General features: G+C 47.1%; 1 protein-coding gene across 2 annotated transcripts in view; it reads right to left on the reverse strand.

Moving 5' to 3' along the window:
• TMEM184B (transmembrane protein 184B) overlaps nucleotides 1-10,537 on the reverse strand; it is a 30,241-nt gene extending 19,704 nt beyond the window's left edge. For both annotated transcript variants that reach the window (XM_063154531.1, XM_063154530.1), the window contains exon 1: nucleotides 10,452-10,537. The gene's annotated coding sequence lies outside the window, so the exon portion shown is untranslated. The remainder of the gene's footprint in view (nucleotides 1-10,451) is intronic.
• Nucleotides 10,538-11,443: the final 906 nt, after the last annotated feature.

Below are 11,443 nucleotides of genomic sequence, written 5' to 3' on the forward strand. Positions count from 1 at the left end.
TTGAGCTTTCTAAGCATACACACACACACACACATACACACACATATTTCATCATCTGTACTATATCTAAATATTTGGAGAGATGGAGGCTGGGTGGAGATGTCACAAGTTAGCAAGGCTTTTATTGCTTTTAAAAGAAAGGAATTTCTACCCAAGTAACTTCTGAAGCAATTGAATATGCACAGTGCTGAGAGTGCTTCCACAAAGCTCAAGAAGGGCACATCTAAAATGAAATCAGAGCAGATGCACCTGTGGTTAACGCAACCCTAAATAAAGTCCAGCCAGCTGCAGTCCTGCACATCCCAGTGCACTTTGGGAGCTATGCAAGACAGGAAGCTGCTAAGCCCTTCCAAAAGTTCATGGGGGAGAGGATCTGTACAGCAGACCACAGGTGCCAGGAGAAACAGGGCCTGGACCTGCACACTCCAGCTAATCAAACCAGATCAGCAGCAGAGACCCAAATGCAGCAGCAGTAACATCAAGAGAACTGAGGATCTGAAAGGGAATTCTTCTGTGTCTCTGCACTCACTTAAAAATAAGTAAAAACAGCAAAAAGTAACCAACACGCATTTTGTCATGACAAGGGTTATGTATTCATAAGCAAGGTCAGTCATAAATTGAAGTTGTGTATGCAATCTTAACACTGCCCCCTTGTGATTATACATCAACAGCCATTAATTACAGGATTGAGCATCATTCTTCACCTAATCTCCTTCAATTCACACAGTCATTGAAATAACTTTTTCCACCACTGTGTTCTGAAAGAAAATACACAAACTCTCTTACAAATAGGGCTTGCATCTGCTACCCAAACCACCTCACCCATGAGCATTCAGGGCTGCCCCTGAGGACAGCATTTTATTTCCTTGACACCTTTTATTGGTTCTATGCATCAGTTTGCAGCTCATTCTCCTTGCTAGTGAAACATGAAGGAACGCTGTACTCCAAAATCCACAAAATTAACATAAACCTTCCAAATTATCCCTTCTAATCTCCTCAAGTCCCACACAACACAGCTACAGTGACAGGTATAAGTAGTGCACAAAGCTGTTGTTATGAAATTCTACTGTATGCAAGAAGCTGAAGCTGTAAGAGCAATTCCAGTCTATACTTAAACAGGTAATAGCACAGATGACTGAAGCCTTAATCAGGAAAGTGGATTTCAGCTCATTCACTGCCACCAGCTCAGTCTGCTAGCTCCTCTTCTGCCTTTTTAAAAAGAGCATTGTGAGGGTTGGCTGTGGCAACTCGTCCCAACAGGCCTTGCTTCTGAGATGTCTCTTCCACTGTGCAACAGGACACAAGCCCACAAAAGCCCAGAAAAGGTACTGCCTGGGAACATGCCACAGCAAAAATACTGCCTTGATGAGGTAGATCCAGTGCCTTGGCATCAGCAGCTTCCCTCTTACACTGTGAATGTGTTTTGACATTTATTTCTTAGACATCTACCTCCATCACAGCCCAAGCCAGCACCACAACACACTTTCCTGCTTACTCTCATGCCTGGGTAAAAAGGTACTTTCCAACAGCCATACAGCTATTCCCTATTCACCTCCATCACCTCCTGGCTGTGATCTCTTTCCTGGTGCTCCTCCCAGCTGGCTGTATTTCTCTGTTGTTTCTTGTGCATTTTAAGCTCCCTGGAACAACCATCTTTTTGTTCTCTGTCCATACAGTTCCCAGCACTGCAAGGTACCAAACCGCGAGGAAAGCATTTGACATTACCATATGTCAAATTAGGGGCATTTGGAAACCCAAATTACCAATGCAATACAAACCAATCTAATGCAAATTAAATTTTGAAGCATTTCTTACTCTTCTGCCATATCCTGTTTTCTCTTCCCACCTGTTTCATCATTGCTTTCAGTTCAAGGAAGAGTAAAGTTCCTTGCACACTTATTCTCCCTCTCTGGAGAGCTCTCCTAAACATATCAAAGGAAAATATTTCAACACTTCTAGATTTCACTCTTGGAGCTTTCCCGATCTCCAAGTGACTACCTTGCTCCCCCCAGAGGTAACCTGCAACATAACAGGACCACAACAGAGACCTGAAAAGCACCAAACTTTGGAAACTGGAAACAAGCACACATAAAAGTACATCTACATAAACACACAGGACTTTTGGACACAGGTTAGGTGTATTCCAGGATGGCCACAAGAAACTTGGACCAGAGCTAGTATGATTCTTCTACATGGGTTACAGGAGTTTCTGGCAGTACACCTCCCAGCAGGGAAGGCAGGGATCACACTCCCATCCCCTACAAGCTGTCACCTGCTCCTGCCCAGATGTCATCACAAGTTATGTATGCTAGAGCAAGACAAGGCCTTGTGCTGCCAGGGCATTAGCTTGAACATCAAACCTCTTACACTTACCTAACACATCTTCTGAAAACACTTCAGGAGTATTGGGGGGACTCTCAATGCAAGGAAAGGAAAAGAACACAAAACAAAGCCTGTGCTGTTTCTATCAAGATAACTATCCTGACAAAAACCCAGGGATGCAGAACACTGTTACAAAGATTCTTGATAGAGAAGAAGCTCCAAATGGCATGGGGACCAGTTCTCTTAATGACACCACACAGATGTAAAGTAGCAGGGATGTGTCCACACAGCCTGCATCCACAGAAAAACCAGCACACTAATTCTCCATCAGGAGCAGATTGCCAGTCCTGTATCTTTTGGAAACAGAGACCTCCTGTCTCCAACATTAACATGGCAGCTTCTTCTGCTGAAAATAAACTCAAAACAGAAAACAGACAGGATGTGGCAAAAGTGAAAACAAAAAACTTCATTTTTGGCTTGCATAAAGGCATGGAAAATGTTACCACTGAGGAGGAGCTATTTCTACATAAACAAACATAAATTGTTCATGAAAAAATATGAAAACCTCACTTCTGATGCAACAAAAGTGGTGTAAGAGGAGGGAAGAAAGGTTCAGGCATGGTCCTTTAGTTCCATAGTACATCTGAATATTCCAACAGAATCTAGTAAAGGAGGAGGTGTTTGCCTGCTCTGATCAAGACCTACCCCAGTGCCAAAAGGAAAAGAACCCCCAACAGCAGGACTCGGAAGCTGTTCTCTCCCATCTGCAAAAACAATCTGTGGTTTTAAAATAGATCATCTCATCCAAGGCTGAAAGTATTTAATTTCTAAACTGCTGAGTGAGCAAAGAATGATACACAAAGCTATCCCATGAAAGAGTCTTAACAGCTAAGCCTCCTTCTGCTGTATAAGACACACACCAAAAAAACACACACAACCTGGCTGCAAGGTTCTCCTGGAGAGCTACGAGACAAGACAATGTTCTTCCTTAAAACCTACTCCACAGTCACACTGATTTAAATATCCACCACACTGAACTTGGTTAAAATACCACAAAAACATTTCCCATTCCCCTCAAATTCTTATTTCTTCAAGAGTTTCTCCATTAAATTATATTTATTCTGGATCCAAAAAGGCCAATACAGAAGTGCCATGCCATAGATAAATCAGAGCCTGAACTTTCTGCATTTATTAGGACACAAGCAAGAGCTCTGTATTAGTGAAAGCAGCAGCTTAATGTTTTTGACAATGTGTCCTAGACTTACAAGGAATACAAAAACACAGGACAAAATGGTTCAATGTTTATTTTAGACCATTTTAATTATAACAATGCCTACAATTGCCAACTGGGACCAGCTCTTTTTATTGTGCTAGATATATATGATAAATAATTAATCCAAGGTGTTTTCAACATCCAATGGGACGGCATCACCAGCTGAAATGGCAAAAGGGAGGAAAAGGAGCAGGTAGATAGGACAAAATAGCACTACACTACACAGTAAGAGAGTCATTGGCACAGCTGAAATCAGTGATAGCAATCCAAGAAAAATCAAATGCTTTCACATTTATTACTTCTTAAATTGCTTTTGCTCTCTGGGGTAGCATCTAGTTTACTTAGCTATGAGACATGAAAAGGTCCCAAAAGAGCATTTTTATGCTCTCCAGTAGCACTCCCAAAACAATCAGAGTTAAGAATATGACCTGGCATGCAATTTCAACTAGTACAACTCATCTACATTTTACTGCACATGCTGGGCAAAGCTTTCTTAACTTCAAGTGTGTCCAAGTCTGCCCAGAACGCACACCTGGCACACAGGCACACATGGGTAGCTGTGAACACACATGAGCAATGCTGTGCTCAGTCACAAGACAGGCACTCACCAGGCTCACAAACACACACAGTGCCTGCAGCTGCTGCACCCCATGGCAGCTTAACGTGCTTGTCTGTCTGCACAACAAGTGCAGGTCCAAATGCAGCTCTCCTCGGTGTTATCTCTTCAGAGGAGTGAGCAGTCTGCAGAGATGCCCCAGTCTCAATTTCCCAGCTGTCAGTACAGTCAGTGAAACAAGGGGAAAGTGTCACTGGGACAGAGGACCAGTAGGGTCAGCAAGAGTGGGACAGGGAGCCTTCAGCTCAGAAGCAGAAGGCAGAGGAGTCAGGCACCTAAGGCAGACCAAACCACATGGCAAGGTACACACCCACTAAGCCATACTCAAGAGATGATCCCATGCCTACATACACGTAAGACGGCACTGTACACATAAACAATTTAACCTTCAACAAGGTCACATTCCTATGTTCCTCATTTTAGGGAAACTAAAATCTGAGAACACCACAAAAATCTTCTGCACATGCAGCTCATACAGCACCCACCCATTTTGCTAGCCTATAGTCATCCTAAGAGAAGCTTCCCCTCCCCATGTGCCCATTAAAAAAACTTAGAATCAACAACAAAACCCTTTTACCCTGAGCCATGCACTCTTCTTTCCAGAGTTTTTTTCTGCTCTATTAATTTCTGTTGTCTCACTGTATTTGCACAGCCCTCCTCCCCCCCATCCTCCTCCTCCTATTTTTTTTTTTTTTTGTGGACTGACCCACATTGTGATGGGTCAGTATCTAACATCTAGTCCCTTTTTTGGAAGGAGACGGGAAAAAGAGAGAAAGGGGGAGGGAGAGGAGGAGGAGGGATGTTCCCCAACCTTTTCTGCTTTGAGAACAGGAAGAAATACACTTGGGCCACGCACTGCATCCCTTTCCCATACTCCCAACAGCCCAACCCCACATAAACCAGGCAAGCCCTCTGCTCCCAGGGGAGAAACACAGAAAGAGTATAAGATATTCTGCAACTGGCAGAGGAGAAAGAGGCAAGAAGAAAAAAGGATGTGTTGTAAACAATTGTGTCCCACATGACAGAGGATGTTTGCATTTCATTTTCCAAACTCTCAAGAACAAAGTCAAATCAGAACTTATTCCACCAACACTTTTTTTTTTGTTTCCCACCTCTGAGTGCCAAGACAGGGTAGACAACAGTTTTTAAATTACCACTGGGTATATGGTTCTTTTAAGAAGAACCAAAACTCAAACTCTACAGCAGCATGGAAAAGTATTGAACTTGTGGCAGTCACACACAAAGGAAGTTTTTCTAATACATTAGAGTATATTTCTCCATCCAGAAGATGACATATAGAATCTATCAGATCAGATCCACACTTCAATTTAGCAAGTAAATGAGCTGAAAGAACCCAGACATCTTATCAGAGGTCTAGGCAACTGTGCAGTGGTGCATATGAGGGCAATGGCACATCTGACTTCCCCAGCAATCATTCTCTGGCGCAGACATGTAGCAGTGATGAACGCTGCAGGAGTAAAATCAGTGATTCTCAACAAAGCACGCAAGGCCGCACTCACTATAAAGCCATTTTGTTAATAAAAATACTACAGAGGCAAAGTTCTGAAAGCTGAATTAGGACCTTTGTATTCCTGGACTCACGGGAGTCTCTTTATACTAAAAGCCATCAGCAGCAATGCATCTTCTCTATAGAGAAAAAAATCATGTCAAGCATCAATCCGAGAGGGTGCGTGCTTAAAAAAAGGACAAAGCTTCAACTCAATGTTTCCAGATGCTCTGACATTAAATTATGCAGTTGCATGAAGTTACTTGAAAGGGAATTTGTATGAATGACTTTTGGCTTAAGACTCTTGTAAAATCAGTGCCATCACAAAGTCATTGGGAGGGGGGAAAGGAAGTCTGTAAGTCAGAAGAGTTTGGAGGAGAGAAGTCACTCCCAGCTGACAGGACAAACAGCTGCAAGTGGCTTCACCCACCACTAACCATTCTTTCATAGCAAAAAGAGCAAGGAAGAGACAAGATATGGTGAGCCAGGAAGAGAAATTCACTCACTTCCAACCTGCCTCTTGAAGTGACTGACTTGTCCACATTCATTTCAAGTAACCTGGACAGAGACACAGCTACATGACTGCTGGTGAGGCTGTATCTGTGCTGGAGATGACCAGGCAGCTGCAGGCTCCCAAGCAATCAGCTCAGCAGCCTCCAACAGCATCCACGTCATGTTCTGCAGCCTGAGGAGGGAACACTGGGTCCGCAAGGTCAGCTTTTAAGGCATTATTTCATCTCATCTCCTTCTTGAAGCCTCACTGCTGCACTGTGTAACATGTTGCAGTCATTTTCTTTGCTGAATCAGAGGGATTTTTTTTTTTTTACTAGCAAGTTGATCGGGGGCCACATGTACAAAATACCCAGGCAGAGATGGACGCTTTGGGGCTAGACCCAAAAAAACGTGAGGCCATGACACCAACTCTCTGTGCTCTTGGTCACTCTTCATTACACAACATCCTCAAATAGCTGATCCTTTCAGTATCATCAGACTCCCAGGCACTGTGACTGTAAGATAATAATAGTAACATTCCCATCCTTTCAATACAGAGACAGACTTGAGGGTGGGCAGACAAATAGCCAGGCAGTGTATGGGTTAATACTGCAGGTAGCATGTCAGTTATTTCCCTTTTCAGGTTCCTGTGAATTGTTCCCCTCGAGGGCTATAAAGACCTGGTCAAAGCCAGATACAGCACAGTTCCTGAGCAGCTTGCCTATACACTGTATTTTCCCTGGACACAGCTTGCTCTGCTGCCTTCCCAGACATGTTACTTACACCATCAGAAACAAAAACCCCATGGAGGTTGACCTGATTTTTAAAGAGAGAGAACCTGGCTATGAGCAAGTACTCCAGCCCCCGCCTCTTGTTAGAAGAGAGAGACTCTGAGGTGAGACTCCTGGAAGGTGGTTGCAACTCACAGCTTTATCTGGCAGAATTTCACTTCCAAAACTTTCCTGGGGAATTGATGCTCTGAGAACAAGTCCAGTTGCTCTCCCCAAAAGTAGTCCATGCAGGAAAAAAAAAAAAAAACCACAGAAAAACCCCACCAAACCCCAGAAAAAAATGGGAGGGGGGGAAGGAAAAAAATACCCTAAATCCCTTACTATAAGGGTGTTTTCAGTTCAAGCACTGTAATATTTTACAGTTGTTTTAGCTAAGAGTTTCAATTCATCTTATCACAGTGTCAAACTGCTTTCAGAGTCCCAAGCACGCTGGCAGGGTGTGATGTCTTGACAGGAAACCACTCTTCCACCACAAGAAAGCAAACCCCAATGAGCCTGGGAAGAAGCGAGAACAGCACACAACAGACACAGCACTCCAAGCAAACAGCTGGGCAAGGCAGCACACAAAACTCCAACCCAGTGCTATTCTCTACAGCACCTCAAATTTCCAGGGCCTTGACAAGCACAATCAATCACAAACTCTAAAGCAGAGAAGAGCTTCTGCCCCCAGCCAGGGCCGCTCAATAACACCCAGCTGCTTTGTTACACGGGCAGCCAGCAGCAGGCGTGTACTAGAAAACTCGACTGTACAAAGGCTAAATGCAATTTCTCTCTGAGGCTGTGCTGTCCTCTTCATATTGTAGACAGGTCAACCTGTACATTCACTGCTGCTTTCCTTGGTTTCCTCAGTTTTAGGTTGAAACACTGAAAAAACGAGTCATAGCAATGGCACTTCAGAATCAGCAAGTCTGATCTGAAACTTCGTGTTTTACTTCAAACTTCATTCAGTACAACACTGGGCTCTTGAAGCAACCAGGACCAAACAACAAACATCTCCTGAGGAATTCACTGCTTCCACCACATTCCTGCAAGAGCTCAAAGATATCCTTAGAGCTGCTGGAAAATGAAACAGGCACTTCTGCTAGAAGGAGCAGGTAACAATTATCTCCCTCAATGTAAACATAAGCCAATTAAAAGCGAAACCAAAACAGGAAGGGAGAAGGAATGAAGGGTAAGTTCCCCATGTGGAAATTAAGAGGTTGTCATCTCACACCAAAACATGATTATTAGATGCTTTAGTTAGTGCAGCAGTAGAACTGGGTAGAAAAGAGAACTACCTTTTTTGAGGGGGAAGGAGGTGTTTTAAAAGCTATTTTGTGCTAGGAAAAAAACCCACCCACCCTTCTTTTATCCATGAGAAGAAAAGAATCCTAATCCCCAATTGCAAAAGCTCACCTCCCAGCCTGCTACCAGCAAACAGCAAAGAACCTGACAGAGAACAAGGCAGATTTCTAGCTGGATTCTGTCAAATGGTTAGAGACCATACAGCTCAGAATGCTGTCTAGCCAGACCAGCTAGTCACACTGAACTTCAGTTTCTGACCAGTTTATCTAAGAACCTTCCCCTTTAGACCGCCACGTGTCCTAAGGAGACAGACAAACTGAAGTCCAAAAGGTGCCCAGTGGCTGGGAGTGGCTGGCTCATCCCCTTGCTCCACCCGTCCAGCACTCTGAACCGATGCAGAGCCCCGAGTGGATCACAAAGCAAACACCTGCCCGCTCCACCGAGCTGGTCAGAAACGCTGACTCCACTGGCAAAGCTCCCCAGCCATTCTGCAGCAGGACCAAATCACTCCTGCTCCAGATGCACAGGAACCCACCTGCTGCTTCCATGCCACCTAAGGTTTACACACAACTGTAATAATGACAGTATTAAGGACCTAAAAACCTGCTCCCTTAGACCAGAGCAGCTTTGAAACCAATTTTCTTGGGAACAATGGTGAAAAGAAAGCCTGAAGTAGGCCTTTCTGGGATACCTCCACCATAATAAAAGCTCTCCCAAAACCTGTATTGTTTAGTACTTAGCCAACATCCTAAAAAGTGTGAGAGTTTATTTTTTTGACAAACAGTATCACACAAATACAAACCTTTAGTATTAGAAACCTGAATAACACCAACATTTCTAGACAAATCTGTGTTCCCTTTTAGGGAGGCTGCTAAGCTCTTAGACCAAAGGGTAACTTCCAGCAACACAAGTTCAAAGGCACAGTCAACTGCTGTATTAAAAGAGCCAAGTCTTTGTTAGTGGGATGTATGCTCTATTACGTTTTCATTGATTGTTTTCTTTTTTTTGCAGGATAGGAAAGCCATTTCTATTCACCCTATTAGCCTTTGCTCTATTATTGATCAGTGTCTTCTATTTTTATCTTTAACAGAGGTAAACAGTCTTCTCTCTGGGGAAACCTGTCTTGATGTCTTCAATAATTACTCCTGTTCAAGCTCCTTACATGTCAAGAACAATCTGAAACTTTCTGTAAGCAGAACCCATCTTCACTATTTCCTCTAGATTTCCCACTCCTCCTCCTCCACCCACTCTTGACAGCTTCAGAGTGTTCCAGGCAGCCTTCAGAGAGCTGTCCCTGAAATCACTCTAGTTCCTTTCCACAATTCATCAGAACTCAGTCACGCACACGGTCTCCCAAAGCCCTCCTTCCACTACAAGCTGCAGCTGACGAGGCTGACTTTAGCCCTTTCAGAGCAATTGAGATTTCGAGTCACCACGAGCATCCGAACGAGACCCACCACAACTCACCGACAGTGCAAGAGAACGCAGGCACAGTATCAGCCTCCGCACACACCTACCACACCAGCACATGCACGAGGTATCTGTCAGTCCATCCAGAACCAAAGGAACCCCAGCACACACAAACCTGGTGCCCACCACGTCACTACAGCCTACTGAGCTCCCAGCCCACCCCGGACAGACACAGCCGTGCACACAGTGACACCCACCCGAGGGCACCCAGGAGCGTGACAGCGCTGGGAACGAGGGGGCTGTGCTGGGGCGTGTGCGTGCACAGCGAGAGCGGAACAGCTGCAGCAAGGACAGGCTGCGGGGAAGGAGGGAGAGCAAGGAACGGGGTGGGCTGCCCGGGGTGGGGGCTGCCCTGGGCGCTGCGGGTAGACACGGGGGCGGGCGGTGTGTGCGCTGGTACGGAGGCCGTGCCGGAGGAATGTGCGCGGAGCGGAATGGCGGGGGCAGCCCTGAGGAGAAGGGGGCGCACACCGTGGGGGGAACGGGGCGGAGGGCTGAGCGGGGACGGGAGGAGTAGCGCGGGTTACGCCGGGGAACGGGAGGAGCAATGCGGGGGAGCGGGAACAGCGACCACACCGGGCCGAGGCGGGGCGCAAGGTGAGTCCGTGGGCGCCACAACGAGCCACCCCCGCGCCAGCGCGGCCCCTCCGCTCCGGCCCGGCCCGCGCGCCCGCAGCCGCCCCCGCCACGTCTTACCGTGCAGCGGGCGGGCGGGCGCGGCCCAGCCCGGTGGGGCGAGGAGGGGTCGGGTCGGGCCCTGCCCGCTGCCCCGCGGGCGGCGCCGGCACCGGCGCGGGGGCGCGGAGGCCTCAGGAGCCCATGGCGACGCCGGGCCCGGCCCGGCCCTCCCTCGGCGCCTGCGCACGGCACCGAGCGCGCCGCCCACTGCCCGCGAAGGAGGGGGACCAGGGTGACGTCACCGCGGCTCTCTTAAAGGGGCAGCGCCGCCGGGCGCGGCTGACGCGGCGGCTTCGCGCAGCGGCGGGCGGGGCCGTGCGCGTCCCGGGGCCGGGCGCACGGGCGGGCCGGCCTGCTGGCCAGCGGCTCTTCCCGGTCGGCTAAAGGCAGGACTGGCCTCAGGAAGAGCCTCCCCAGGTAGATTTCCACCCGACCTTAGCAGCGCAGATTTCCCCCGAACCCCGAGTGACGCAAACACACGGAGAGGTGCTGGAAAGCAAAGCCGTGCCTTTACTCAAGTCTGAACAAGGCACTCTGAGTCTAACAAAAAAAAAAAAAAAAAAAAAGGCAAAAAAAACCCAAAACCACAAAAGCCGAACGAAGGAAGAAAGCAAACGCACCACACCCTAGAACGTTTAATACGCCTGTGTTAGCAAAAGGAGGCGGCCTCCTACCCGCGACAGGGTTGATGATTTTGATGATTTTCTCCTGCTGAACTACAAGTCCCCTTGCCCATCTTGAAACAGATACGGAGCTCCTACCACACATGGCCCGAAATGGCAGCGCATTCCCGCTCCACCCCAGGGCAGAGCTCCTGCCCCAAACATCCCCACAGCTCCTGGACCCTGCCAGAGCACGGCTCTGCTGCCTCCCCCACGCTGCAGGGAGGGCAGTGCTGTCCTGTACACAAGAAACGTCCCCTTTCCCACAGAAAACAGGATTTGATTTACAAGTGAAAAAGTCCAGTTCAATTCTGATCCAGCAAAAACATACTCAAAATGGAGGCAGGG

This window comes from Melospiza melodia, chromosome 4 (assembly GCF_035770615.1).
Source record: "Melospiza melodia melodia isolate bMelMel2 chromosome 4, bMelMel2.pri, whole genome shotgun sequence".
Classification (NCBI taxonomy): domain Eukaryota; kingdom Metazoa; phylum Chordata; class Aves; order Passeriformes; family Passerellidae; genus Melospiza; species Melospiza melodia.